Below are 26,528 nucleotides of genomic sequence, written 5' to 3' on the forward strand. Positions count from 1 at the left end.
TGTCGCCTGCTCAGCTACTAATGAACCGCACCCTCAGGACGACGGTGCCATCAATTCTTGCTCCCAACCTCGATTATGTCGCCGTACTCCACCGCATGCACATGTCTCAACTGCAGCCCAAAACTTCCTACGACTCACCGGCTGCTGACCTTCCCGACATCCATCCATGCGACACGGTTCGCATCCACCTCCCGGATGGTGGCTGGTCTGAGCCTGCTGTCGTTCTAAGGCAGGTGGACCCCCGCTCCATCCTGGTCCGCTTACCGGATGGATCCATTCGGTGCCGCAACCTGCGTGCTCTTCGCCTGGTTCCAGAGTCGTCACAGGATCCTCCGACCAGCTCTTCTACTGATCCCGCCGTGGACTGTGTGGCGCTTCCGGTCGCTCTGCCTGCCCCTGACAGTGCTGCAGCCCTCCCGGCTCCTGAGCTGCCAGCCATTGCCCCACCCTTGAGGCGGTCAACCAGAGTTCGTCACCAACCTCAGAGACTGAACTTATGAACTCTGTACACATGTGGATTTTCTGAAATGTTTTTTTTCCTTCCTCGTTGCATTCGTTCTCCAGTGATTTGTAAATAGATTAGTTGGTTGTTCCAGTTCATGGTAGTCATCTGCACCAGGCACCTTCCTGTGTACATAGCTTGTTTCCTGTATATAGATTTGTACATATGTCTTCGCACCTCACACGTAGCTAGGTACATTGTTCACACACCCACACTATTTATTATCACATGCCTATATCAACATTTTTTATAAAAGGGAGGATGTCATAATATACACCAGTATATCATGGTGGAGACACACACTGATGGACACACACAAGGACCAATCAACATGTACAAACACCGCAGCCAATCACCAGTTAGAATACACACACTATAAAGGCAGAGGGCACCACAGTCCCCGATCATTCTGGGTGCTGCCTCTGAGTGTAACAGGAACTCATCCAGCCCAGCACAGACTCACACCACGTGCTGAGAGAATCAACTGGTTCGGACAAGGCTTAGGTCTCTAGTTTAAGTTAGCATCATTTAGACCCACAGTCATTGTGTGTTAGTTCATTAGAAGTTAGTCAATAAAATTGAGTTGAATCTTCATCAGTGTTGGAAGTGTCTGTTCATCTCTCAAGCCTACACTAGCCAACACTTCAGTGAGCTGGCCAGTGCAAACACCATGTGGTAGTCAGTAAGTCTGGTTAGGCTAGTATCGGGTCTCCAGTCAAGTCAGCATCGTGTCAACCCACAGTTGAACATGTATAATAGTTTAGATGGTAAATAAAATCGTGTTGCATCTCATCAAGTGTTGGAAATCTGTCTCTCGCTACACTGCATCAAACGCAGTCCACATCAACCCAGCCTGCACAACACATCAGGACTCTCCAATCGGCCTTGCAATTGCAGGAATGTTGCAGAGATCCCTTCCCGGATTTCCTGGCTCTGCCTTTGATTCTCCAGCAGCTCAGGGAGAAACCTTTCCAGAGGCATGGTCTGGAGCTGGCGGCCAGCTGATTCCTCACATCCAGCAGACCTCCAACTACCCAATCAATGGGACTTTCCTGCCGCACCTGATGTGCATCAGCTGCTGTGTGGTGCTCACCAGATAGTGATCCTGAAGCCTATTTGCTAAGATTGCCCAACGAGGTGTGTCTCAGCTCTGGCGGATGATGTGGGGATGTGACAGATCTTCGCTCTATTCTCCAGAACTCTCACTCAAAGTGCTGTCGAGGGTTGGAGGGGGATGGTCTGTGACTCCAGATGGGCTGAGCTCATCAGTTGGTGATCCTGCAAGACAAGGGTCACAGGTTCAGTATATGGGAAGTACAAGGGTCTGGCCAACTGCCAACTCACCTGCGACAGTCATATGGGTGAAGGTGCAATGGATCCTCACTACTCTGGTGCAGGCCAGCCTCGCAGTCAGTCACAGCTCTCACCTGTGCCTCCCCAATGATTACCATCCCCCTTCCTTCATAGGGGGTGAGGATTCATAATTCGGGCATCCCCCTCTGCGTTCTACCTCTCCCTGTTGGGTCGGGGGTCCACAGCAAGTGGCATATGTCGGCACCGTGCCTACATAGGATGGGGTTGTGATGAGGAGTGCAGGAGGGGTTCTGAGGAAGTTGCTGGGGGGGGGGGGGGGGGGGTTGTTGGGATGCTAAGAAGTGGCAGGCAGTGGATTAATGGGTATATTCCAGGGATGACAGACAGGACTGATGCCAGGAGGAGAGAGGTAGGAACTCACTTCTGCGCTTCATAGATCGTTCATTATAGAATATAGAACATAGAACTATACAGCGCAGTACAGGCCCTTCGGCCCTCGATGTTGCAGCGACATGGAAAAAAATAAACTAAAGGCCATCTAACCTACACTATGCCCTTATCATCCATATGCTTATCCAATAAACTTTTAAATGCCCTCAATATTGGCGAGTTCACTACTGTTGCAGGTAGGGCATTCCACGGCCTCACCACTCTTTGCGTAAAAAACCCACCTCTGACCTCTGTCCTATATCTATTACCCCTCAATTTAAGGCTATGTCCCCTCGTGCTAGCCACCTCCATCCGCGGGAGAAGGCTCTCGCTGTCCACCCTATCTAACCCTCTGATCATTTTGTATGCCTCTATTAAGTCACCTCTTAACCTTCTTCTCTCTAACGAAAACAACCTCAAGTCCATCAGCCTTTCCTCATAAGATTTTCCCTCCATACCAGGCAACATCCTGGTAAATCTCCTCTGCACCCGTTCCAAAGCTTCCACGTCCTTCCTATAATGAGGGGGCCAGGACTGTACGCAACACTCCAAATGCGGCCGTACTAGAGTTTTGTACAACTGCAACATGACCTCATGGCTCCGGAACTCAGTGTGCCCAACCCTTGCAGCCTACTTCTCCAACCTACACATCCTAAGTCATGTCTAATGGCATCATAATTGCCCTTCCCCCAGCTATAACTCTTGCCCTGCGGGGTATACTTATCCCTTTCCATCACTAATGTAAAGGTCACCGAATTGTGGTCGCTGTCTCCAAAGTGTTCACCTACCTCCAGATCTAACACCTGGCCTGGTTCATTACCCAAAACCAAATCCAAAGTGGCCTCACCTCTTGTTGGCCTGTCAACATATTGTGTCAGAAAACCCTCCTGCACACATTGTACAAAGAACGACCCATCCAATGTACTCGAACTATATCTTTTCCAGTCAATATTAGGAAAGTTAAAGTCTCCCATAACAACTACCCTGTTACTTTCGCTCTTTTCCAGAATCATCTTCGCCATCCTTTCCTCTACATCTCTAGAACTATTAGGTGGCCTATAGAAAACTCCCAGCAGTGTGACCTCTCCTTTCCTGTTTCTAACCACATTATCTTTCCACTTTGGACACCGGTCCACCTTGTCAGTCTGCTGGCACTGACCGCAACTGACACCACATCCTAGGCAGGATTAGTCACGGTACTTTGCGGTCTCCTACCCACACGGGGGTACAGGGTGCCTTGCCCCTCCTCCACGGCATCCAAAAGCCTGTTCAGGTCTCCCTCCATGGATGAGCAGGCCTCCATGCTGCCATCCTCCTGGTTTGACTGGGAGTGAGTTCAGAGGGACCAGTTAATTGCAGCTCCTTCTTAGTAGCAGAGCACAGTTAAGTCCCAGGCCGGGCGAATCAGGCCCCTGGGGACTCAAACTCATTGTGTTTCACATGGGGTTTTATTTATTGCACTAAGTGTGGAAAGATCGCGATTAGCTTTGAGCCGACTGGAATCGCACCGGCTTTTGTGCCCAAAATGACAACTCATTTTTCAGGAACATTACATCCATTATATTTGAAGGGCAGCACGGTGGTGCAGTGGTTAGCACTGCTGCCTCTCGGCAGCGATGACCCGGGTTCGATCCCAGCCCCAGGTCACTGTCCGTGTGGAGTTTGCACATTCTCCCCGTGTCTGCGTGGGTCTCACCCCCACAATCCAACGATGAGCACCATTGGCCACACTAAATTGCCTCTTAATTGAAAAAAAAGAAGTGGGTACTCTAAATGTATGTACGTTTCTTCACAAGTAAAAGCATTAATTGCAAAAAATCATTAACTACGTTTGTTCGGGCGAGTCCAGCAGATTGCTTTCATCATTTTAAATTTGATTCAACTGAATAAAGGTGAGTCTCGTCATTACAATTAGTTATTAGTAACGCTAATGTCTAATTAAAACATCTGAAATGAGTCCGTTCTTCTTCAGCTTCTTCACTTCCCATTCCCAAATTCAGTTCTATTCTTCTTTTATTTTTCTTACTAATTCACAATTACAAGCCCGATATTGGAGGTCTGTTGAATGCAACCAATATTTTATTATGCAGATATATTTGCTTTGTATTCTTTAAACCTAAGTTAGCTTCCATTCATAGCTCATGATATTCTCAGTGTTAGCATGATTAAAATATCACGCCGTGCCTGTACATTTAATGGTGACAGTCGTGCTTAAGTGCTATTCTTTTCTTTAATACCAAGGCCAGAGGAAAATTCATAATTTTCTTTGCTAAGTTGCATTCCTTGATTTACAATTCCCATTGTGTATGAGCCATGCCAAAGAAGTGTTCATATAATGTAGGTGGCAATATCAAAACCTGGGGCTGGATTCTCTGGTTTGCGGTGGTGTGTTGTTTACTGGCTGTGGGATTCTATCTTCCCGCCGTTTGTCAGTGGGATTTTCCATTGAAGCCAGCCCACGCTGCAGGGGAACCTGTGGGCAGGAGGATCCGCTGCCAGCAGGAAAAAAGAATCCCAATGGCCGGAATGGCCTCCTTCTGCACAGTAAATTCTATGATTCTATGATTCTATGAATTACGGCCCTGATATTTCACTCAACAGGTACGTACAGGTGACTTGTGCATCATGGGTCAACCGCTGGCCAAAGATCAATGATGGAAGCAGTCTTAGTGGCAAGTTGAACCATAAAGTGCAGCAGGGAAAAAAAAAATCATGCTGCAAACAACAGAATTTGTCGTGGATGTCACATGGTGAGAAATCATTGCCCTGTCTAGAATACACATAGTTCTACAGGTAAGATATTGAGTCCCTATACTGTTTTCCAGAATTAATTTACTGCAATCCTTTGCCTTTCCCTTCCTAATTGCATTAATCTATATACTCATAAAGCTACAACCATACATAAAATACTGACAGTGCAGAAGAAGGCCATTCGGCCCATTGAGTTTGCACGGATCCTCTGATAGAGCACTCTAGCTATGCCCACTCCCACCGCCCTATCCTTGTAACCCCACCTAACCTTCGGACACTAAGGGGCAATTTAGCATGTCAAATCCACCTAATCTGCACATCTTTGGACTGTGGAGCACCCGGAGGAAACCCATGCAGACACAGGGAGAATGTGCAAACTCCACACAGACGTTCCCCAAGGTCGGAATGGAACCCTGGTTCCTGGAACTGTGAGGCAACAGTGCTAACCACTGTGCCACCCATGATAACTTCAGACGGACTAATAGCTCCAAAAATGTTTGCAGAGTACTAAAGAGGTCTCCACTCAAAAATAATCCCCAAAATAAATCTATGACATGCAGTAACAAGGAATTATACCCAAGTACATTGGGGCACAGAACACAGTACATTTGGCCTGCTCCGCCATTCAGAATGATCAGGCTGATCTTCAGCTTCAACTCCATTTTCCTGTCCATTCCTTATATCCCTTAATTTCCTGAGACCAAAAATCTGTCTATTCCTTCCTTAAATATATTCAGCTCTCTCAGATAGAGAATTATAAAGATTCACAATCTTTCGAGTGAAGGAATTTCTCCTTGTCTCAGTCCTAAATGATTGGCCCCTTATTCTGAGAATGTGACCACGTGATTTAGATTACCCGACCAGCAGAAAGAAAGAATCTCTCAGTGTCTACCCTATCAAGCCCCTTCAGAGTCTTGTAGGTTTCAATGAAGTCACTTCTCATTCTTCTAAATTCCAGTCAATAATAGCCCAATTTAATCAGCCTCTTATCACAGGACCACCCCTCATCCAAAGGACCAATTTGGCGAATCTTCACTGGACCACCTCCAAAAGAAGTATGCCTTTTTTTTTAAATGTGGAGACCAAAACTGCACACAGTATTCCAAATGTGGTCTTATCAAAACCCCATGCAACTGTAGCAAGACTTCATTATTCTTGTACTCCAAGCCCCTTTGCAATAAAGGCCAACATGCCATTCATCTTTCTAGTTGCTTGCTGCGTGCTAACTCTTGGCATTCCTTGTACAAGAACACACAAGTCTCCTTGAACATCAGCATGTACACGTTTAAAAAAAATATTTTGCTTCTTTATTCTTATGATCAAAGTGAATAACTTCCCACTTCCTTATATTGTACTTCATCTGCCATCTTGTTGCCTAATCACTTAACCTGACTGGAATTCTCCACTCGTTGGGAGTCACTATTCCCACTGGCTGCGCATCTCGGCCAGCAGGTTTCACGGTGGAGTGGGATGGTTTCAATGGGAAATCCCATTGGCAAGTAGCCACTGCCAATGAATGGCGCGCGGCCGAGGAGCATGCAATTGGGGGACCAGAGAATTCTGTCCGCTGTTTATATCTCTTTGGAGTCTTCCTATGCAGCTCCCTGCAGCTTACCTTGGTATCATCAGCAAACTTATATATATTACTCTCTGACTCTTCAGCTCAGACATTAATATAGATTGTAAATAGCTAAGGCCCCAAAGCATTGATTCTTGCGGCACTCAACTATTCACTGCCTGCCAAGTGTAAAAGCCCCATTTATGCCCACTCTGCCTTGTATCCGTTTATCAATCCTTTACCCGCCTAATATATCACCTCCAACTCCATGAACCCTTATCTTTCCTATTGACCTTTTGTGTTGCACCTCATCAAATGTCCTTTAGAAATCCTGGAATATTTCATCTACTGATTTCCCTTTAATTATGCTACTCGTTACATCCAGATGGGAGCGGATTTTCCTTTCATAGCTAATTGTAAATAGCTGGTTTGGTTGAGCACATTGAAGAAATTCAGGTGGGCTGAGTGGGTGTTGAGATTGCATGCATCAAGAGGATCCCATCGACATTAATGCCGATTTAAAGTAAGGGTTGGAAATTTTGAACAAGGCTGACATTACTAATGCGTGATCCTTTTCCATCCCCTCTGCCCAGGCAATTGCAAAGCTCAAATGTAAGAGGGAGATCTGCCCTTGGGCGGGGTCATGACCTTAGTTGTAAAAACTGGTTTTGGATTCAGTTTCCTGTTTTAAAAACCTAAAAAGGGAGATGATTGTATTGGCGCACTGATTTGGACAGGTAAAAGATACCGTGGAATAAAAGCAAATGAATGCCAAACATGCTCTCTTAATAGTTGTCATAATTATATTTTCTAAGGAAAAGGATGGTTAAAATGTCAAACATAGAATTCCGAGCAAAAATATCCTCCGATGACGCAGAGTGTAGTCACATCATCAATGGTACTTTCGTAACAGCACATATCTGTAATCACATGACAAATGATTGATTCCTTGGAGAAATGTTTCATTGGGTCTGGCAATAGAGAGAGATGTAATAAAGAAAGAACAAGGAGTATCATCACTGGGACCATCGAATAGCATTGCATGTCCGAGCACAATGATGTAGTCATCTAAAACAGAATGGCAGAGGTGCCTCGCAACACCAGGGACCCGGGTTCAATTCTGGCCTGAGGTGTTATCTGTGCTCCGATTTCCTCCCACAGTCCAAAGATTTGCAGATCTGGATTGGCTAAGCTAAAATTGCCCTTTAGTGTCCAAAGATGTGCAGGTTAGGGGACAGGATGGGGGAGTGGGCCTCGGAAGGTGCTCTTTCAGAGGGTCGGTGCAGACTCGATGGGCCAAATGGCCTCCTTCTTCACTGTAGGGATTCTTTTATAGAAATCCTGGAAAATGTCATGGCCTGGATTCTCCGATCCCCAATGCCAAAATCGCATTTGGCGACAGGGGTAGAATCCCTGATGACGACAGGATTGGGGGCAGCGCCGCTCTCCCGATGTAGCGACCCCTGAAAAGTGGCATACTCTAGGAGTAAGCAGCACCTTGTATCCACGGCCGCAGGCCATTGCCTGAGGCCCGCCCCGTGATCTTCCATCCCCGACCAGCAGAGTTCCCAACGGCGTGGGACACGGGTGGTCTCACCGCCGTGAACTCAGCATGGCGGCTGCGGACTCAGTCCAGCGCGGCCACATTCGGAGAAGGGCCGATCCGCGGGCAGGGGGGGCAGTATTCGGGGCTGGGGGCACTTTGGGGGGGGGGGGGCGGTCCGAGGCGCGCGAGCTGGCCGAAGGAGGGGGCTATTTTTGGGGTCCGGGTCTGTGGGCTGCGTCTGCCATGGAGCACGGCGATGGACCCAGCAATGCTCCGGGCCGTATGAGTAACTAGAGCTGGGAGCTCTACGCTGCCTTAGCTGCTAGCTGCCCCGCCCCTCCCGGAGCAGGGAATCGGTGCCCGTTTTGCGCCAATTTTCGTGGCATAAAGCACCACCGTTTTCACGCCGGTGTGGGGACGTAGTCTCCCTAACGGAGAATCCAGCCCCATGTTTCTCGCAAGATCATTTCACCTTGAAAAAAAAGGGCATTGACACCCAATTATGAATGGAGAGGACTATTTGATTCGTCCTAATGTCTTCCCCACCATGTCCATTATGTTTGCTTACATCTTGAAAACACAAAGGGACACATTCCAGAAGAATATTCACTCAACTGAATATTTTGGAACAGGAGAAAAGAAATGCTGCGGTATGCACCAAAAGTGCATTTTCTATTACTGACTTTGTCTTCAAGTAGCTATACAGAACTTGCCATATCAAATTTGACAATATTGCTGGGTAATGAGATTGGCCTTCCCGTGAATGCAGTTTCAATTCACTACCTTCTCCTTTCTTTCATATAACTTGTGTGTAATTAGTTACAGGTTTGTGGAACTTTGTAATGCTAAGATTGTTAAGGTAGCTTCATATATTAATGGCCGATAAGTCAATGCTTTACAGACTGATCTGCATTCAGTCTTGTTGGGTGCCCTCTGGAAATCAGTGGCATTGAATTCTCCCCCAAACTATTGTAATCCTGAGCAAAGTTAATTCTAGCCGCTTCTATTATTTAAAAATATCAATAGTAATCAATCAATATCTCAGTGTTGAACAGTCACTTTGTATAAACTGACCAATTCAGAAGTAGTAATGTTCCAGGAAAGCAGGATTTCAAAATGAAAGTATTGCAGAGTCAGTGTCATGTCATTTTTGGAATGTTTCTTGATGTTTTCTGTAACAAAAGCACCCTACAAAGGCAAATAGTTATTGCTGCTAGGTTGATCAGTTATTTCTGATGTGTAAATGCACTGTTCCAGTGATTATTTAACTTTGTAAACCACCATGCCAAAAGTAGCATTAATGTCAAAATAGCCATTCTGCTGTAAATATTAAATTGTTCTAAACATTACCACAAAAAGAACAACTTGATCTCAAATCAAAGTTCCTATGATTTTAATTACAGCTCCTTTTAAATTTCCCTTTTTGCAGAATTCTTCTTGTTGTGTTATGTACTCTTGGATAACACAGGCTGCAACTCGGTGCAGCTTTGACCAAAAGATATTCCAGACTTTGAAGTAAGTTCAATGTGATTTATTGAACCATTAGCACAGTTCTCTATGAGTTTGACACTCCTGCTAATCTTGCTGTAGTAACTCAGTCTAACGAACCAGTCTGCTCTAAGCCACGTGGTGGGTGTGATGCTTCTGATCTGCCCCTGTCCTACTCTCTAAGTTTCGCCTGTGGAAAGAGACAGAGCATGTGTGCCCTGTCCTTATATATGGGTTGTGTAATGCCCCCTTGTGGTAGTGTCACCTCTGGGTGCCTTGATTGCCCATTGGTCGTATCCTATTCTATGTGTTCATTAGCTGTATATCTGCATGTCATGACGTCTCAGGTGCTCCCTCTAGTGTTTACTTAATCATAGTGTATTCACATTAACCCCTTGTGTATTTACAGTGATGCATATCACCACATCGCCCCTTCTTTCGTGTTACATATTTTCTGTACAGTGTTAAAGAAAAATTGAACAAAAACAGTGAAATAAGTGATGACATGTACAAGTTATGATGACTGTGATGACGATACAAGATCAAAGAATAGTTATGATGACATTGAGGATTATACAATACCAAATAATAGTTAAGTGTCCAAATTTCATGAATTTACACGGTCGAGTGGTTTTCTTGTGCTGTTATGGAAGTGTCCATGAGTACCCACAACCGCCACGACAGACACTACTGGAAGACCTACTGGACTCAAGTATCCTACATAAAGGGAACTGTAGCGATATGTATGACCAACTGGTAGAAAGGGCCGACACCGTACTGGACGCAACAAGAAAGAAATGGGAGGATGACCTGGGGATTGAGATAGGGTGGGGACTCTGGAGCGAAGCACTGCATAGGGTCAACTCCACCGCCATGTGCGCATGGCTCAGCCTGTCGCAACTAAAAGTGGTACATAGAGCCCACTTAACAAGAAACCATATGAGTAGGTTCTTCCCGGAGGTGGAGGACAGATGTGAACGGTGCCAAGGAGGCCCGGCCAACCACGCCCACATGTTCTGGTCTTGCCCCAGACTTGTGGAGTACTGGACAGCCTTCTTCGTGGCTATGTCCAAAGTGGTGGGGGTGAGGGTGGAGCCATGCCCGATAGTGGCGGTCTTCGGGGTTTTAGACCAGCCAGATCTATTCCTGGGGAGGAGGGCGGACGCCCTTGCCTTTGCTTCCCTGATCGCCCACCGTAGAATCCTGTTTGGCTGGTGGTCAGCAGCACCGCCCAGAGCTGCAGACTGGCTGTCCGACCTCTCGGAATCTCTCCAAATGGAGAAAATCAAATTCGCCATCCGAGGGTCAGACGACGGCTTCCCCAGAACGCGGGAGCCATTCATGCAACTGTTCCGGGACCTGTTTGTGGCCAACGTACAAGAGGAAGAATAGCCGGGTGGCCAAGAATCAGGGGAAAATGGACGGAAATCGGGGGAAGGTAGCCGGGGGGGGGGGGGGGGGGGGGGGGGGGGAGCTACGGGTTCGTTATGGGGGTTTGTTCTCATGGTTTTATGCTTATTTATTTTTCTTGTTAATTTATTGTTTTTGTATTAGAGGGAAGGGGTTACTGTTTTTCTCTGTTGTGATAAAATTTGTTGTTGAAAACTTGAATAAAAATTATTCCAAAAAAAAAGGAAAGACAAAGCCGCAAGCGACAGTCTGATGGCAAGCTAAAGCCCAAAACCAAATTGTAAATAAATGCCTATAAACATGTGTCTCGGCCATATTGGGGAATGTAAAATATGTATGCCGGTTAAAGGGGGCGGCCACAGTTGTTATTATGAAGATGCTTACCTGTAAATATACATGTTAATTTTTGCGTGTTTTTGTCTAATAATTTGTATTTTGTTGGATATAAAATATGAAAACTCAATAAAAAACATTTCCAAAAAAAAAAATGGAAGTGTCCATGCTGATGTTGTCATTCCCTTGTGAACGCTGTCAGTGTCCTGGTGTTTACGTAACCAAGAAGTCATCAGGAGGTGTTCAAATGGTCAAATCACTTCATTGTCTGAGCTGGACACTTTTTTTTATGCTTGTGGTAGCAATTCTTGATGACATCTTTCCTGAAAGCTGGTTTGATTGTCTGTAGTGTAGCAAACGTGAATTGCTAAGATGCGTTGACATGCCATGGTATGTTTACACTCTCACCAGTGTTCTGAGCTGAGCAGTAACAATGTCCTTCATGGGCAGAGTTGTACCATGTTGTACCAGTTGCTGTTCTATTGTTGTTATTGACACGCTTGTTGTTGTGTTTGTTGCGCTCAATGACCACACCGAGTGGAGAATTTGAGTCCTTCACAAAGTTACTTGTGTCAGTGTCCTTTGTGGCATCTGCTGTTTCATTGAGCGTGCCGTCTCTGATTCCTCGGTGCTCCCCGTCTGGAGTCATGTCCGGTTCACTTGAATCATCTTTGGCTTGTCGATGCTCCCCGTCTGGAGCCCTTTCTGGTTCACCTGAATCACCTTTGGTTTCTTGATGCTCCCCGTCTGGAGTCATTTCAGAGTCTTGTGGAGAGGCTCGAGTAGATGAGATTTGAATTAACGTGGTGTCACTGGAGTCACTAGTAGCCTCACTTTGATTCACGAGTGCCTCTGTACATACTAGCTGAGATCTGTCAGTCTCGCTGAGATGTCGCACATCTTGTATGGGAATTGTGAAGTCTTTGTCACTTGTCACACATACAGTGGGTAGACCTTCAGTGTCTTCTTGTCGGTTAGATGAGCTGGGTAGACTGTCAGAGTCTTCTTCTGGTGGCTCAAATAATCTGGGTAGACTGTCATAGTCTTTTTGTTGTTCATATGAGCTTTGTAGACTGTCACAGTCGTCTTGCTGTGCATTTGAGCGCGGCAGACTTGCATCATCTGCTGGTTGCTCAGATAAGGTTGCTAGACCTTCATGGTCTTGTTCATGCAAGGACTGCACTCTGGAGTCTTGCGTTGCTTCCATCGTGGAGTCTGTCAACGAACTCGCTGTGGAGGCTTGTACCGCTCTCTCTGGGGAGACTGGCATTATTCCCTGTGTGGAGTCATGCAGTGGTCTTGCTGTGAGTCGATTTGTGCGCGCTCAACGGAGCCGTGCAGTGGTCTCGCTGTGGAGTCTTTCTGTGATCTCTGTATGGAGACATGCAGTGGTCTCACTGTGGAGTCTGTCATCACTTTCTGAGCGGAGTCGGGGACTCTTCGTGGTGCGTGGACCACTCTCTTGGCGTCAGGCCGCAGCAGAATCCTGTACTCACGGGTCGGGATGTCGTCTATGCTGGGCTGAGGATCCTCAAATCCGAAGAACTAGTCCATGACTTTGTCGGATACTTCATTGTACAATACATCTTGTTGCGGTTCGGATTTGGTACTGAGATCGCCAGGTCCGATGATGAAAATCATCATCCGAGTCGTAGTCTTCAAGGACTAAATAATCTCTTAGGGTGGTGCTAACTGCTTATTGCAGGGTTCTGTGGTGGTTACTTTCAGCTACTGGTCGAAGTTCAGGCATTGTGCAGTTGTTCCAGGTGAAAGAATTGTGTTTTCTGGCTTTAAATTTTTTTTTCACTATTTTCAAACATTTCCCCTTTAAGTGGGTGTGGTCTGGGACCTCTTCCTTCACTGTGCGCTCTTTTCGCAACTGCGCATGCGCGGCTCCTTGTACAAGATGGCTGCCAATCAAAATTGCCGTTTGTTTCTGTTGCAAGCCTACCTTTGCCTCATGGTGAGTATAGGTGCCAGTTTTACCGATTTCTGTTGTGTTCACCTCGCAGTCATTTTCAAACTTATCCAAGACAGTCTGGAAGTCTCTCTTGTCCTGCCCTTTGGAGTACTTGAAGGAGTTAAATATTTCTGTTGCACTTTCATCAGCAATAGTGAGTAGAAGATCTATCTTTTCAGCATCGGCCATGCCATCTAGGTCGGATGCTACCATGTAGATCTCAAATCTCTGCTTGAATGCACGCCAGTTGGCACTGAGATTGCTGTGGTACCTGAGCTGCTGAGGAACCGGAATCTTGATCATCTGCCTGGGTGCTGTTGCTGGTAGTCACGGACCTTGCTGAGTTGAACTATATAGATTCAACAGGCACTACTGGTACCATGTTGTGTTATGTACTCTGGGATAACACAGGCTGCAACTCGATGCAGCTTTGACCAAAAGATACTCCAGACTTTGAAGTAAGTTCTATGTGATTTATTGAACCATTAGCACAGTTCTCTATGAGTTCGACTCTGCTGCTAATCTTGCTATAGTAACTCTGTGTAACTAACCAGTCTGCTCTAAGCCACGTGGTGGGTGTGATGCTTCTGATCTGCCCCTGTCGTACTCTCTAAGTGTCGCCTGTGGAAAGAGACAGAACATGTGTTCCCTGTCCTTATATATGGGTTGTGTAATGCCCCCTTGTGGTAGAATCACCTCTGGCTGTCATGAGTGCCCATTGGCTTATAAACATGTGCCTCGGCCATATTGGGGAATGTAAAATATGTATGCCGGTTAAAGGGGGTGGCCACAGTTGTTATTATGAAGATGCTTGCCTGTAAATATACATGTTAATTTTTGCGTGTTTTGTTTCTAATAATTTGTAATTTGTTGGATATAAAATATGAAAACTCAATAAAAAACATTTCCAAAAAAAAAATGAGCGCCCATTGGTCGTGTCCTATTCTATGTGTTCATTAGCTGTATGTCTGCATGTCATGATGTCTCTGGTGCTCCCTCTAGTGTTTACTTAGTCGTAGTGTATTCACATTAACCCCTTGTGTATTTACAGTGATGCATATCATCACACTTCTTGTTCTAACTGTTGAACAATGGGCACACAATCAATAAGACTAAACAAAGACAAATTCCATTTGGAGACTATAAAGAGCAACTTCAGACCTTAGTATTTATGGATTCAGTGACTAATTCATATCCCTCTTGGGTTAGTAACGAAGGGTTACTGTGATTTCACCACATTCTCTCTTTGAACAAATCTTCCCAAGAAGTAACAAGCAGCAGGTAGGATTCATTGTGGGTTTATTTTTTAGAGCCCATTGATTGTAACATTCTTCTTTATTCTCTCTGCTCTTCGGCTAGGAAGCTATGCTCTCCTTTATCCAGCACTATGCACTGCCTATGTACAGAGCTTCACTTGATTCAAAGTAAATTTCCCCCAAATTTAGTTGAGGTCTAAATTGCAGCCCATTAAACCAAGCAAGAAGGCTTTATTGCTCAATGTTAGTGCAATTTACTAAAGTCAGCAGAAAAAAGTATACTTCTTCTCTGCTTGTAAACATTTAAAATTAGAAATGGACATAAAAAGGCCTTCATTTGACTTCAGTACTATGAGCACAGAATTTAGAAAGATGAAAGGAGACAAATTTACGAAGGTGGATGCACAATAAATGCTTGATTCTGGTTAATTCAGTCTAAGACATGGATGGGGCATTCTTGTCAAGAATTTCACTAGTGCAGTGTAGAAATGCCTGTTCATCAGCAAACCAGTCCATTTCTGTATTTAGAATAGGAGAAGGGTGCAAGTCTAACAATATATAACGTTGCTCACTTTCAAAATGCAATCACAATCTGGAAATTTCAATGCAAGTCTTCCACAACCTTTGTAATAAGTTTTGAATGTTTGACCTTAAGAGTGCATTTCTATCTTGAACAGGCCTAATCCAATGCTATAACAGTTAGTAGCAGCTTTCAGTGCTACAATCACCAGTCGCCTTGCTGGAGGGAAACAAAATGAGCTTTAAATCTTTATAATTTTAGTCAGCTGCAGATAATTTTGAAGAGGTGCACTGTAGATGCAGGATATCACTATCATATATTCTGTACTTAAAACAAAATTGCACTTTGCTGAGTCAAAGTTATGAAGTTCCTTTTTTAAAAATAAACCTTTCCAAGTAAATATAATGAGTGAATGTCAAGTTCCAGTCACAGTTTCACAGCACAGGCATTGGTTATGAAATATGAATGCTCCTGGTGGACTGACTAGTTAGGAAAGCCAAAGAGACATGGCTCCACATGGATCAAAAAAAAGAAGGAAATAGCCATACATTTGGCTAAAAGGTCAAATGTTCAATTAGGGTCCATTATAGAATATCACAAAGCAGGCTGCCTTGGGAGAAGATGTAACAAAGATTCTGCAATGATTTTTCTCCCTGGTCTTCCGTTCCCTCCCATGTCAAATGGTGTTTTAAATGATAGTTACTGTAATTACTTCTTATAATCACACAGGTTTCCTTTGAAATGTTAACTTTCAAGGAAAAACAGAATTTAAATGCTCAGATAATTTGTTGGACCTCAGTGTTTTATTTGTGTGGTGTTTATATATTTCACATGATTTATTTTTATATTGTCATATTGTCCTTGTTTCTCAACAATCCGTGGCAAGAAACAGTGTCAAAGGTATGAGAGAGTTAAATGCTGGCACACAGGCAATGAGCCATGATTTTATTTAGGACTTTGCCTCATGAAAACAGTTTTGCTAAATACTGTTTACCACTGTGCATTCTTGTTAATTTAAGTTTCTTGGTTTCTGGTTGTCAGAAGCATGGCGTTTTGAGCATGTCACTTAACGCTGCACCAGTTCAAATTTCTTGATAACTAGTGGCAGAACCTAGTTGACTAAGCAAATTAGTGTCCCGGCAGGGCAAATCAGTGGGAAAGTTCTATTTATCACACAGTATGGTACAGAGTTCTGTTTCCCACACACTCCTGTTACATCATTACCTTAGTCTGTAGACAAAAACACCAATCCAACGGCTGAGATTAGGTCAGGTGACCGTGATATGAAAAAGTGAGTGGAAATTTAATATGAGAGGATGGAGTTTCAGTTGGAGCCCTCAGATAGCTGACTCCTATCCTTCTGCTGTGCAATTTTCGTCTTCTATTTCAAGCTTTGCTTTTATGCTAAGCTGTTGGATCCCACAGATTGATGGTCTAGGAAACCTGGTTAGGGTGGTTCTCCGCACAGGTGCTGTGTGCAGCAAGCTCAGAAATAAACGGAATTACTCTACAACAATGTTGAATGATGTTCAGTTGACCATAATTTTTTTGACTGAGCTGCACAATGTGTTGTTCGAAATAAACACTGGGAAGCAGTATCAAACCTCAATTGACACGCCGCAGCTCTGCTTCAGAATGGAGCGCATGAAACAAAGTGCACATTCCTTTATTGATTTAAGGAATGAAGGAAATAAAATATTATTAAAACATTATTTAAAAAATGGTCATTCCAAACATTGCCACACAGTGCTCGACACTGTAAAATTTACTATAAATCCTTTTTCAGGTCATGATAAAAAGGAACTTATCTGAGTTGACACTTGTGCAGTAAAACTGAGTTTGGAATGAATCAGTTGGAAAACAAAACAGCTTTGCAAACTGCATCCTGTGTTCTCCAGTGATTATTGCCCATGGCTGTTTGGTGTGGGGTGCGGGCGATTGCTTACCCCAGATACTTTTAGATTCTAATGGAAGCTCTAATTCTTCATACTGTCAGCACAGTACCTTCATAAACGTTATTAGAATTCTTAAACTCAAACAAATTACAAGAACAGTATTTTAGCAGTTCAGTGACAGAAAGACATCTATACAATAACTACATAAAGAGTGTTTAATGATAATCAATGGAATACAAGAAATAGTTTTAGATTCATTCACATTGGATGGTTTTTATATTCAACAGTAATTCAGTGACAGTAATTCTTCCTGAATTTGGGAATTAGCATTTCTATAACTAAGAGAATCTGCACCAATAGTTATGCACACAAGCTTATACAGATAGATTAAGAAAACGGCTGTTTTTTTACACACATGCACAAGCAACCTTTTTATACTTAATTGTGTAATTACTCTGTATTCTTTCTTTTTGTATATTGCATTCAGATATTTCATCCTATCATTATGTTATGGGAAAATTAACCGCTCACATTAAAATTTCTTGACATTTTCCTTGGGCACAATTACACTTAAAAATAAAAATTGAATAGCAATTGAATTGTTTTGGAGTTCACTACGATTGTGGAGGGTTGATTTATAAGGGCCCTTCTAGCTTTGATCTTATTTCTGCTTTACCAGGTCAGATTTATTCTGATGTCAAACATTACTGTGATGACATTATGCCTGACATTTACTTACGCAAAGCCAAGTTCATCTGTTGTTGGAAGTTCATTTCTCATTGATGTCAGAATGTTTGTGACAGCAAGTAGGACGTTGAAACTCGGAGCATTCCATTTTACACTGTTATTGAGGAATTGCAACTGGGCTTTTAATTTACACTCTTAACGTGATGGGAGTGAGATTGCTTTCTTAATTTTCTGTGTACACAGTATTATTGCAGCGGTGAAATGGTCTCCACCATGATGCAATACTAAATGGGCAACAAACCCTCAGAAATCTCTGTTTAAGCTATTTAATTTTTCTATTTAGAGACAGAGAAAGGAAACGGACACACTCAAAGGTTTCAGGACGACGCAGTGAATAGAGTTAGTCCTTCAATTCAACCTGAATTTTGAATTTGGATCTTGCAACTGATATTAGGATGCAGATTTGCTTTACAAGATGGCGAACACCAGTTTCAGCTGAGTGTCTTGGACACCTAAATAACATCCACGTCCAATATTGTGATTAACACAACTGCAGAGAAAATTGGGTGTACATAGTTGTGACCTGAAATTCATTCCACTGGCATCCATTTTATGCCCAATCAATGGACGAATGAAGCTAAATTTCTATCCTATAGTACATAAAATAACTAATGATATGAAAATCGCTTATTGTCACAAGTAGGCTTCAAATGAAGTTGCCGTGAAAAGCCCCAAGTTGCCACATTCCGGCGCCTGTTCAGGGAGGCTGGTACGGGAATTGAACCGTGCTGCTGGCCTGCCTTGGTCTGCTTTAAAAGCCAGCTATTTAGCCCTGTGCTAAACCAGTCCCTTGATATGGAGGTACTTCACATGTACACAATAGAAATTTGGGAACCTAAAATTCTAAAAAATAAGGCCTAAAATTTACGATCCAGATATATTTAACATTCTATCACTTGTAATGAAGGAAAAACATAAAGCACACAAAAAGCATGTTTAACAGCGGTTATGAATTTAAACATTTCTGAAGGTTGAAGTGAGGACTGAAGGAAGGAACTTTTTTTCTTGCCGAGTTCTGGACCTGACCTCTCCCCAGAAAACCTTCCAAACTTTGACACCTGTGTGTTTTCTCCATTATTTTGCAATCCATTGTAATTCTGCTATTCAAACTAAAAAATTATACCCTGGTAACATTACACACATGAAAATGAAATGGCTGCACAGACTTCAATACAAACCTTCAGTACAACTTTACAGTCATAGAATCACAGAAATTACAGTGCAGAAGGAGGCCATTTGGCCCATCGAGTCTGCACCAGCCCTTGGAAGGAATACCCTACTTAAGCCCACACCTCCATCGTATCCCTGTAACCCAGCAACCTCACCTAACCTTTTTTGGACACTAAGAGCAATTTAGCATGACCAATCCAACTAACCTGCACGTCTTTGGACAGTGAGAGGAAACCGGAGCACCCGGCGGAAACCCATGCAGACACGAGGAGAACATGCAGACTCCACACAGACAATGACCCAGATTGATGATTTGGAGTTGGGGACCAAGGGCAATGTGTCCAAGTTTGCAGATGACACTAAGATGAGTGGTAAAGCGAAAAGTGCAGAGGATACTGGAAGTCTGCAGAGGGATTTGGATAGGTTAAGTGAATGGGCTCGGGTCTGGCAGATGGAATACAATGTTGACAAATGTGAGGTTATCCATTTTGGTAGGAATAACAGCAAACGGGATTATTATTTAAATGATAAAATATTAAAGCATGCCGCTGTTCAGAGAGACTTGGGTGTGCTAGTGCATGAGTCACAGAAGGTTGGTTTACAAGTGCAACAGGTTATTAAGAAGGCAAATGGAATTTTGTCCTTCATTGCTAGAGGGATGGAGTTTAAGACTAGGGAGGTTATGTTGCAATTGTATAAGGTGTTAGTGCGGCCACACCTGGAGTATTGTGTTCAGTTTTGGTCTCCTTACTTGAGAAAGGACGTACTGGCGCTGGAGGGTGTGCAGAGGAGATTCACTAGGTTAATCCCAGACCTGAAGGGGTTGGATCATGAGGAGAGGTTGAGTAGACTGGGACTGTACTCGTTGGAATTTAGAAGGATGAGGGGGGATCTTATAGAAACATTTAAAATTATGAAGGGAATAGATAGGATAGATGCGGGCAGGTTGTTTCCACTGGCGGGTGACAGCAGAACTAGGGGACATAGCCTCAAAATAAGGGGAAGTAGATTTAGGACTGAGTTTAGGAGGAACTTCTTCACCCAAAGGGTTGTGAATCTATGGAATTCCTTGCCCAGTGAAGCAGTTGAGGCTCCTTCATTACATGTTTTTAAGGTAAAGATAGATAGTTTTTTGAAGAATAAAGGGATTAAGGGTTATGGTGTTTGGGCCGGAAAGTGGAGCTGAGTCCACAAAAGATCAGCCATGATCTAATTGAATGGCGGAGCAGGCTCGAGGGGCCAGATGGCCTACTCCTGCTCCTAGTTCTTATGTTATGTTCTTATGTTGACCCAAGTCGGGAATTGAACCTGGGACCCTGGAGCTGTGAAGCAACAGTGCTAACCACTTTGCTACCATTCCCTTCAGTACAACTTTACGGTGTCCAAGTCCTTCGACTGAGGAATTTGACTCTAGACTCACCAAATTTACAAATGAAACCTTTTATGATATACAAGTACAATGAACCCCCACCAGCTTCAGGGGATAGCCCTGGAACCATGCCAGGCAAAGCTCTGCTGTTGGCATTAACTGACCGATACGTTTCAAGAACAGAAACACAAAAACACAGTATTAATGACTTGACCATTCTACACTACAGTGTACCACAATCCTTACTCTCCTATCCAATATTAATGTAAACAATTGTGTTAAAGTGTCTACTTTCGACAGTCTCCAAAAAAAACACTCTTCACCAAGCCTTCAGCCGTAACTTTTACTTCTCCTTTTTTGCATGTCACAGATATCAGATGCTATTGGGAAGAATTTTGAATTTGAATGAGGATTGATAGATGGCAAAGCGTATATTTTCCTGATGTATGAGTTGTTTTTCACCATAGTCCCTAATGGCCTGTTCTCCCATTTTTGAGAGAGAGCTGACTGGTGGTGATTTAATCTGAGGGTCACCACACCTCAGGCAAGGAGTGAGGTTGAGAAGGCTTCATGGACAACCGCAGTCCGGTGCAGGAATTGAACCCTTGGTGTTGTGTCACTCTGAATCACAAACCAGCTGTCCAGCCAACTGAGCTAATCGACCCCCAAGTGAAGATAATATACAGCAGGTGTACTTCAATGGTGGCAAAATTAAAATCATTATTTTTACATTAGCGAGATTGTTTAACACAATATCCAACTCATTTTAGAATTCCTTTGACTAATAATTCTAATTATTGCTTCAATTTATTTCAAACCTTGGGATCTGAAAATTAGTAAAGTTTGTAATTGCTTAAAAAATTACATCATTGCAAATCCTTTTCACAATATTTATACAATTACAGTCATGTAACAGGAAGATTTCATGTTTTAAACAATAGTTTCCATTGCTGGTGAAAACTGTATTTTTCAATCGCTATAACCTCCATTTTGCAAGGTTCCGCACAAAAGTTCAATTCCACCTCCTCTACTACACAACTACTCTGGGACTTTTATTTACACATCAACATAGATAGTTCAGATATTGTTTCCTCATTAGACTCAGTGGTCCAATCTCTGTTGACATTCATGAAGAGTTCCAAGACAAAACTTTAATCTAGTAAATCCTGTCATTGTGTATCATGTTCTATAAATTCATAATTGTTCCATAAAGATATATACTACAATTAAAATTTTACACATATTGGAAATACTACAAAAGGCTGCTACATTGAAGGAAGCATTCTATAGATCTTTATACAATACTTTCCCTGATATAAAAGGGTGCATATCTGAAATCAGGTATAACTGAAATTTCCTTCAATTATAATTATTTCATTGCTTGGACTGTGGGATTAGGGCAGGGATCAAGAGAAAATATATCCTTGTGCAGACATATTTAACACAATTAAAGTTAATGAAAGGAGACCTTGTCCGTCTCAAGGTACCACACATCTTGTGCTCTGAAAATGAAATGGTTCATCCCGTGCCTGTACAGTCCTAAAATACTTACGACTTTAAGAACCCGATGCGATTCACTTAATTACAAAAAAGGCAAGGAAAAGTTTCAGAGAAGATTATTGCAGACCAACTTTACAATGAGTACATGCTGCAGCTGGTTGGGCTGGAATGGGACTAGAGCTGTGACAAGTAAGTTTTACATATAATCATTATTCCGAGTGCATTTGTGCACAGAGCTAGGTTTCATCAAGGTGCATTGTTATTCTGAACATTTGTTACTCAGATCAACTAGTATGAGACAACACAACCTTCCCCGGTGATACGAACAATGACAATGTTTCACCATCATTTTCTCATTGTGCTGCTGTAATCTTTACCAGTACTGTCAAAGTGGCTACATTTTCTGGCTGAATAAATCTCGGCATCTGTAATTCATCTTAACTATCTGTGCTCACTTACCCTTGTGGTAACTGTTAATTGTCAAAACCTTCCTAAAGAACAATTAAAACAACACACTCAATTCCAATTAGATATATACACACAATACATATATAATGTTTTAATCTTTTACCTTCAGCACCTCACTAGCCCCTGTTACCTTTACAAAAGAAAAATCCAAAGTCTCTTGATGAGGGCAATAGGTTAAATGCTCCTATATACTTACGCTCATTATGTGACACTGGAAAAATAATATGCAGTTTTTGCAGCCCTAATTAACCAGATTGTGTTGTATCTTTATCATGTAAGGAGGATGACAGCTTCATTCCAGACATGCTGATTGACAGGGCTTTCTGAATGAGTAGATGAATAGCTTCTGGCCATAACCAGGGGTCTAGATTTCCTTGACCTCCACTGTCAGATCTTACATCTTTCTGACCTTAACAGAAACTAGATAATGTAACAGCAAACCCCAATTCTTTCATATCTCCCTGCAAACACACATCTTGTGATCTCAGCAGTAATGTTAGAATACTTGCCCTGATTTTTTTCAGCAAGGAAAAGATTATTTACGCCGCATTAGAAGTGTATAGTATTTCCGATTTTTAACCATGTTGTCAAGCGTACAAGGATTTATTTTGCCTTTAATTCCATGTAACACACTGCCGAGTGTTACAAAAGCTGTTTTAGCTTATTAGTGCAACATTGCATTGTATTTTAGTGTTTTGGATTTATTCAAGTATTAAGAATGTACAATTCACTGGTAAACTTTTAGATCTTTGGCAGAACAAGGCACAAAGTTCTGATGATGATATTTCACGATGTTACTGACGTACGCATGTGTTGTGATTTTGGGGCTGCGAAGACTCAGGAGGTCCAAGTAGTTAAGTAACTGGTAGTTTATTTAAGGTCAAAGGAAATGGCTGCTACGGTAGCGTACACACATTATGTCCGTGTGGGGACCACCAGGCTGCTGGCCCCTGTCCAGGCCAGTTTTTATAAAGCTTAGTAACCAATCACAGCTGGGCGGATCTCTGCTCACCAGCAGGAACCTTAGATTCCTTGAGTCCCAAGGGGAGATCGATTAGGGTATCCTCGTGGGCCTCGTGAGGGTTATTACACCCCCCCCCCACCCCCATGTCCGAACGTTGCCCTCCAATGGCCAACTGAGGGTTGCGCCTCTATCGGCGGTGAGGCTGGGTCAGGGGGTATGTAGTGATTCGTTTATCGCCTTGTCGGAGGTCGCAGCATTGTCAGTAAGTATGGATACTTCCTTGACCATATCTGAGGCCGAGTTGGCGTCAGCCTGTTGGTCCTGATGCTGGCCCCCGGTGGGTTGTTTCTCTTGACTATGCGGACCTACTGGAGGCGGCGAAGGCACCGATGTGCCTGGTGTGGCTTCCTAAGAGGTGGGTTCCCTGCCCTTGATGTTGTCCACATGTTTCCACATGATCTGCTCCTGGGTTCTGACCTTGTACGAAACAGGCCATTTTTTCCAACACAACCCCAGGAACCCAATGGGTGCCTTCACCAAAATTCCGGACATACACGGCGTCTCCTGGTTTAAAACCTTCCCCAGGCGTACTTCCTTTGAACGTCCTGTTTTGACTCTACATTCCCATTTAGACTTGGAAATGTTAGGCTCAATCAGATTCAGATGTGTCAGCCCATTAATAGCTCCACCAATGCTTCCCCTGTTGTGATGTGAGGCATGGTCCGATTATGGAACAGGAACCATGCCAGCCTGGTAAGCTGCTTTTGCATGCCTTGTTTAAATGTTTGAACTGCCGGCTCTGCCAAACCATCTGAGGATGCGTGGTGCGGAGCAGTCCGGAAGTGCCTTACCCTGTTGGCCGGCATAAATGATTGGAACTCCTCATGAGTGAATGCAGTCCTGTTGTCCATGACCAATGCCACTGGTATCCCATGGGTGTGAAAGGATTGCTGTAACTTCTCCACGGTTGCCCTCCAGGTGGTTGTGGGCATCCAGTGCACGATGAGTCATTTGGAGTGGGCATCTACGAGGTCTAGAAACATGGACACCATCATGAATGGCCCTGCGAAGTCAGCATGTGACTGCACCCAGGGGCACCCTGGCCATTCCTAGGGATGGCTCGAGGCCGACAGAAGGAGCTTCTGGTGTTGCACTGCTTCGGATATGTACAAGGAAGCATCTGCACTTGCCAAAGATACTGCGACTGCAGAAAAGTCGATCAACGGGCCACTACACCCCCCTCCCCTTCCCCCCGAGCCAGCCCCGCCACTTGTAGAGGCAGAACCACACATAAAGCAGTGAAGAAGGTCCCCACAGCTGGCCACTGGAGGGGAACATTCAGACCTTGGGAGTGAGGACGGGCACCGTATTACCACCCTCTCGATGTCGCCATCAATTCCAGGACACCACACATAGCTCCTCACATGCATTTTTATCTTTGAAGTCCCGGGTGTCCACCATGCCGGATTATCTTTTGATCTAGCCGTGGAACAACCACGCAAGCTCCTTTCCTTCCCCATAGGAGGTAAACGTCCTCCACATTAAGCTTCTGCTGCTTAATGATGTAGGGTTGTAGGGCTGACCTGCAACCCACCAGGTAGGATGATGTGGCATAGTTTTGCTAACTGGGATCCTTCTGGGTCCAAGTATGAATCTGCACGGCCGTCACTGGCAGAGTGTCCATGAAGTGCAGCATTGCCACGATCTCCAACCTCATCTATTACTGGTGGAGAGGGGGGCTCAGAGGCAGCGGGAGTTGACTGAGGGCAGCAGCATTTGCTATCTGCACACCTGGCCGATGCTGAAACATATACTCATACGCTGCTAATAAGGCCCAGCGCTAGATCCAGGCTGAGGCTATGGGGGAATCCCCTTGTCCTCCTTGAAGAGGCCAAGCAGGAGCTTGTGGTCCATCCATGATGGTAGTAAGGATGTGGCACCCGTGCACGTTGATGAAACCTTTTCATTACATGCATCACGGCCAACCCAACTTTCTCTATCTGGGTATAGCGGTGTTCTGCATCTGCCAGGGTCCTAGAAGCAGACATTATTGGGCCTTTCGTGCAATTGTTCCATTAATGGGACAGCACTGCTCCAATGACATTCGGGGAGGTGTCACATGTGAGGACGAGCAGCCTTGAAGGATTGTAATGTGTTATCAGCTGGGAAGACTGTAGCTGCCCCTTCACCTTAGCAAACACTTCCTCTTGTGGTGCTCTCAATGCCCACCTTTGATTCTTCTTCAGCAGTGGATGAAGTGGAGCCAACAGAGTAGCTAAATTCAGGATAAATGTCCCGTAATAGTTCACTGCCCCAGAAGTGAACTCAGTTTGGTTGCATTTTCTGTTATCAGAGCCCCTCTTTATGCCCTGGACCTTTTCTTCTAACGGGTGCAAGCCATCCTTGTCCACACGGTATCTCTGGTACCTGACCACCTTCGACTGAAACAGACACTTATCCTGCATCAGGTAGCTGCCCGATTGGAGAACCGCCTGAGGACCTCTTCCAAATAGTCCAATTGTTCCTTCTCTTTGGTCCCCGTAACCACTACTTTGGGTAGCCCCTTGAGGATGCCTTCCTTTACCTTCTGGAGTATTGCACACACCCTCGAAGGGGAGCCGAGTATAATCGTATAGACCACTATGCACATTGATGATCACATACTTTCAAGATGTTTGTAGGGGCAGCACAGTGATGCAGTGGTTAGCACTACTGCATCATAGCGCCAAGGACCCGGGTTTGATCCCGGTCCCAGGTCCGTGTGGAGTTTGCACATTCTCCCCGTGTCTGCATGGGTCTCACACCCACCCACAAATATGTGCAAGGTTGGTGAATCAGCCATGAAAATTGCCCCTTAATTGTAAAAAGGAATTGGGTACTCTAAATTTATTTTTTAAAATGTTTTTAAAGATCTAGGTTGAGATCTGCATGGCTCATATCCAATTTTGTGGATGAGTATGGCCCTGCTAGCTTCACACACAAATCCTCCAGACATGGCATGGGATATTGGTCCAGGGGGAACACCCTGTTCACTGCCAATTTATAATCACCACAGAGGTAAACCAACTGATCAAGTTTTAACACTGGGACCACTGGTGCACCCACTCTACAAATCGGACCAGACGTATTATGCCCAAACCCTCTAAGCAGCAAAATTCAGTTTCCACCATTGTGAGAAAGCCATAGGGGACCAGTTGTGCTCTGAAGTATTTGCCCACCATACCCTCCAGCTCCCCACCAGCCCCAGCAGAGAACTCCACCAGATACCGCCAACAGAACCCCCACTAGACCCTACCACCTGAGACCCCCACCAGAGAAGCTCCATACAGAGACCTGATATCAGAGAAC

The sequence above is a fragment of the Scyliorhinus canicula genome, chromosome 13, assembly GCF_902713615.1.
Source record: "Scyliorhinus canicula chromosome 13, sScyCan1.1, whole genome shotgun sequence".
Taxonomy (NCBI): domain Eukaryota; kingdom Metazoa; phylum Chordata; class Chondrichthyes; order Carcharhiniformes; family Scyliorhinidae; genus Scyliorhinus; species Scyliorhinus canicula.